Genomic DNA, 5,773 nt, shown 5'->3' with positions numbered 1-5,773 from the left:
ATGCATTTATCAAATTATTGTTATATGTGATTTTTAATGTTTAAATAAAGTTTAATATTTATCTATAGATTTAAAGTCTAGGAGAATAAGGTGCGTCTGATACAGGCCATGGTCTTTGCTATGACTTGTTATGCATCAGAGAGTTGGACAATGACTAAGGAGGATAAAAGGAGAACTTATGCCTTTGAGCTGTGGTGCTGGAGAAGAGTATGGAATATACCATGGACTGCTAGGAAAACAAACAGATTCATCCTAGAAAGGGTTAAACCAGGCACCTCCTTAGAGGCAAGGATCCTGAGGCTTCGTCTAACATACTTAGGACTTGTTGTAAGGAGGGGTCGGTCCTTGGAGAGGGACGTCATGCTTGGTAGCGTGGAGGGACAACACAGGAGGGGAGGGCCCTCTATGAGGTGGATTGATTCAGTGACTGGGGTAATCAAGATGGGAATGTCAGAGACAGTGAGATTGGTACAGGACAGAGCAGAGTTTAGTGCTGTTGTTCATAGGGTTGCTATGAGTCACAAGCGACTCAACGGCACATCACAACAACAACAGGTTAGAACCAGGTTTTTCCAAGAAGAATACACATGAAGTAGCTGGAATTCAGTGAGGAAATCAAGACCTAATCTATTTAGAAAATTTACTGAAGGGATATTTCCAAAAACCTATAAAGCAAAGATGTCAGTTTGAAGACTAAAATGTGGTGAGTCGAGGTGTGGCCTTTTCAAACACTAGTTAATGCATCTTAAAGTTGGACAATGAGTAAGGATAACAGAAGAAGAATCAGGAACTTGGCATTGTGGTGTTGGAGAAGAGTGCTGAATATCCCATTGATGGTCAGAAGGACAAACAAGTATGTGTTGGAAAAGGTGTTGCCACAATTTTCCTTGAATATTGATAGCAAAAATGTTGTTACTGTTAAATACTGTCAAGTCATAGATGACTCATTGAGACCCTATGAACGAAAGACCCGAACGCTTGTATAATTTTCACCGCTTCTCCAAGTTCATAGAGTTTCCAAAGGCAAGCTATATCGGAAGTGATGCCACTCCTGTCTCCAAGCTTATTTTAATCAGGGAGCTCCACCAAACACCTTCCACTATAGATAACCATTATCGCATTTGACACATCGGTGTCATAGTGTTTAGAATTACAGCAAACATGAGTACAGCAAATGGACAGACGGGTGTAATAACACCTAGAAGAATTTTTAACCAAAACAATTAAAACCAGGCCTGAGGGCCACAGATTAAAATCATACCTTTGACAAGAATAGTGAAACTTAATCTCACATATGTTTAGTATATTGATAGTGTGAGCCAGATCTTGGAAAAGGACATATTCATGGGAAGGTGGAAATCAGCAAAGGAGGGAAAGACTTTCAATGAGATGATTTGACGTCTGACTGTAACGGTGGGCTGTAGTGTGTCAAAGTTGATGAAGATGTCACGTGATAAGACAGATTCAGATCTTTTGTTTATAGGGTTGCTGTGAGTTGTAGTTGACTTGATAGTACTTATAAACAGCAAAATAGGGTGATGTTTATTCATTCTTTTCATTGTTAGAGGTTGTAATTTGGATGAGAAAATTTCAATCTTGCTCCCATAGTGTTGCTGATACATTTGAATCATCAGGTGCCAAATTTCAAGGATGTAAGACAATTAATAGCCTCCAAAAACTCAGTGAGGGATCAGCTATCAGTCAATTCCATCTTCAGGCAATATAACTGGAGGGGTAAGAAAGGTAATACAATAAAATAACACATTTTGCCTTCCTTTTATAAAAGTCTGACTATGAACTTAGGCCTTTGAAAGGGTCTGTGAAAGAATTAAGATATTTAATACTTGGGTAAAAATGAGCAAGGGATTTATACAAATATGCCTTCTGGTTTTCATGTGTTGTTGACTACAAATCGTAGGAACTCAGTTTCTCCACGACATATGTTTGCTATTTTAGAAGTCCATGAGATACTCAGTATTCTTCTCTAGCATCATGACTCAAAGGTGTCTATTCTTCTTGTATTCATAGTTATTGTCCAATTTTCATATGCATTAATAATTGGATCAGACCCATCTTAGTATTTCAACTGACATCATTGCTCTTCAGTATTTTGAAGATGTCCCCATGAACAGATATTTGGATGCAATCTATCATTAGGATTTTTGACTGCTGATAACAAGTGGTTTACTGTGGATCCAGCAAATATGAAATCATTGATAACTTCAATCTTTTTGCCTCTTGGCCCACTTATGAGTAGCTTTTTTATTCTGGATGTTCAGGTGTTAAACATGATGAAGGCTGTAGTATTTGATCTTCTGCTACAAGTATCTCAAGCAATTTTGTTTTATCTGCATAATGTTAATGAGCCTTCCTCCAATTTTGATGCTAATAAATTTTTCATTGTAAACTTCAGTTTCTTTAAAACTATTTTTTCAGCACATGTATTGAATAGATATGAGGAAAGGATACAAGACTACATAAGGCTGCATTCTGAATTTTAAACCATACAGTGTTTCTTTGCTATGTTCAGAACATTATTGACATTTTATTGTTTAGGTGTCATGACATAGTTATACAAAAAAGTTGCTGTTGTTGTATACCATCATGTTGGAACCAACTCATAGCTGACTCTGCAATGAGCATTCGATGTCTTTAAATCTTACAAAAGGATATTATATGTATGTGTGTGTGTGTATGTTGTATTTATATTTATGAAAATATGTATGTATGAATGTACATTTGTATCTATGTATATATATGCATGTATGTGTATATATATGTATATATGTATATATAGCTGATTTGATTGCCTTTGAGTTGAGCGTGATTCATAGAGACCCTATGAACAAAAGGCCTGAAGCCCCTGTATAACTATTGACCTTTATCAAAGTTCTTAGAGTTTCCAGAGACTGTTTAGAAAGTGAATACCACTATGCTGTTGAGTTGTCTATAACTCATAGTGACCCTACGTAAAACAACTTTGAAGCCTACGCAATCCTGAGCCAATCTCACTGATTCCAACATTCCTACCCCCATTGTCCTAGTTACTAAATGAATCCATCTGGGGTGTGAGAAACCAAATTTAATATGAAGCATTTGTAATAAACCAAATGCTACTTACTTCAGGTTATGAGGAAGGCTGATACAAGCTGGAATTCACCTCGAAGCACTAAGACAATCCTTAAATGTTTGCAGGGGTAGACACTAAGGTAATCCTTAAGCATTTATAGGATTCTTGCATTGTATTTGCTAACTTCTCCTTCCTGAATCAAGCAGAAGGTTTGCAATAGAAAGATCTTAGCTTCATTTGCATTGAATTCTCTTGGTGTTTTGCTCCCTGGCAATTTTCAATAAAGACACAGGAAAACTAAGGGCTGTGCTTTAGTTTGCTTCAGTTGTTTCAGAACCATTCGCCACCTGCTTTACCTCTGTTTTCTCCTACATTATTGGTTCTCTCTCATTACTAATACTTATAAAAATACTTTACCCTTGGTCTGCAACATTTGATCATCATCTCTTGGCCATATGCCCAGTGTATGTGAGACGGAGCTTCAAAATACTAGCCTTTAAGGAGAAAATTGGTTTCTCCCTTTCCAAAGCAGACTTATTTGTTGTCTTGGCAGTGCATGGTATGTCCAAGACTCTTCTCCAGCACCACAACTCATAGTTCCCTATCTATGTAGGTTCCAGATATTTTTTAATGACCTTCTGAAGTATACTGCTTACATGTGATAGAAATGATATTATTTGGTAATTTCCACATTCATTTGGATCACCATTCTTGTGAATGGGAGCAAATATAGACCTATTCCAATCCATTGACCAGAAAGCTATCCTCCAAATTTCCTGGCATTGACTGGTGAGTGCATCCAAGCCTGCATCTATTGATTGAAACAAGTCATTTGGTATCCCATCAATTCCTGAAGGCATATTTTTTTTTGTCAATGCCTTCAATGCAGATTTTACGTTATCCTTCTTGACCATTGGCTCCTGTTCATATGGTACTTCCTGAAAGTTTTCAGTGTCAATCAGTTCTTCCTGCTACAGTGTTTCTGTGTGTTCCCTTCATCTTCTTATAATGTTTTCTGGGTCATTCAATATATGGTCCATAGTATCTTTTAATATTACAACACTAAGGTTAAATTTGTTTTTCAGTTTATTCAGCTTGAGAAATGTAGATCCAGTTCTCCCCTTTCTATTCTTCAATTCCAGCTCTCTGCACATTCCATTATAATACTTTGTTTTGTCCTACTGAGCTGCCCTTTGGAATTGTTTATTCACTCATTTTACTTCAACATGTTTTCCTTTAGATTTGGCTTTTCCACATCCCAGTGGAATCTTTAGAGTCCCTTCTGACATCCATTTCGAATTTTTGCTTTCTTCTCTGCTTTTGTTATGACCTTTTGCCTTCTTCATGGATGATATCCTTGATATGATCCCACAACTCATCGGGTCTTCTATCATTGGTATCCAGTACCCCAAACCTATTCTTAAGATGATCATGAAATTCAGATGGAATTTATTCAAGGTCATACCTTGCTTCCTGTGGACTTATTTTAATTTTCTTCAGGCTCAATTTGAATGTGCATATGAGTAATTTGTTATGTAACCCATAGTCTGTCCCTGGCCTACCTGTGATTGCTGATAATGAGCTTATCCAATGATTTCTTCCACAGAAGTGGTCAAACTGATTCATACGCAGCCCATCTGGTATGTTGTTTAAAATTAAGAACTGAGCACCTCAAAGTTGTATTCTCTCTAATACTTATTCAATCTGTATTCTAAGAAATTTTTCAAGAAGCTAGACTCTAGGAACAAGAACATGCTACTGAGATTAGAAGGAGACTCATCAATAACCTGCATTATGTAGATGACACAACCATGCTTGCTGCAAGTGAGAAGAACTTGAAGCATTTGTTGCAGAAGAACAAAGAATACAGCCTTTATTATGCATTGCATTTTAACATCAAGAAAACAGAAATTATTATCACTGGACAGATAGGCAACATCATGATAGATAAAAAAAATACTGAAACCGTCAACAACTTCAGCTAATTTGCATCTATAATCAACACACTTGGTATCAGAATTCAGGAATTTAAGAGACATATTGCATTAGGAAAGTTGATACTTAAAGACTTCTCCAAATTACTGACGAGGAATAATGTCAGTTTGAGGACTAAAGTGTGCCTGATTCAGGCCATGGTCTTTCCTATTACTTGCTATGCGTCTGAGAGCTAAACAATCAATAAGGATGACAGAAGAAGTGATGCATTTTAGATGAACTTCAGGTAAAGAGGAACTGAATATCTTATGCATTTCCAAAACAAAAAATAAGTAGATCTTGGAGAGCGTGCAGTCAGAATGCTCTTTGGAGGCATAGATGATAAAGCTTTGCCTCACATACTTTGGCATATTGGCAAGAAGGGTATTCCTTGGAGAAGGTCATAATACTCAGAAATGTCAGAGGGTCTATGATGAGAGGAACACCTTCTACCCAGTGGATTGACATCATGGCTGTGGCAATGGGCTCTAATGGGTCAGGAAGTGTGAGGATGGCAAAATATATTACAGGGTTCAGATCTACTTAGGGTCTCTAAGGGTCATTACTCTACTTTCTAAGGTACCTAACAATAACAACAGCAATTATTTTAGTACAGCACAAACAGTTGTTGTGTTATTCTTATGTGCCATAAAGCTGTTTGCGACTTACAGAGACACTATGTACAACAGCTCTAAAACCTGCTCTGTACTGTGACAGTTGCACTATCTC

Source organism: Elephantulus edwardii, unplaced genomic scaffold, assembly GCF_000299155.1.
Source record: "Elephantulus edwardii isolate Elephantulus edwardi_28Jun2011 unplaced genomic scaffold, EleEdw1.0 scaffold00142, whole genome shotgun sequence".
NCBI lineage: Eukaryota > Metazoa > Chordata > Mammalia > Macroscelidea > Macroscelididae > Elephantulus > Elephantulus edwardii.
Note: the sequence above shows the minus strand (reverse complement) of the source record.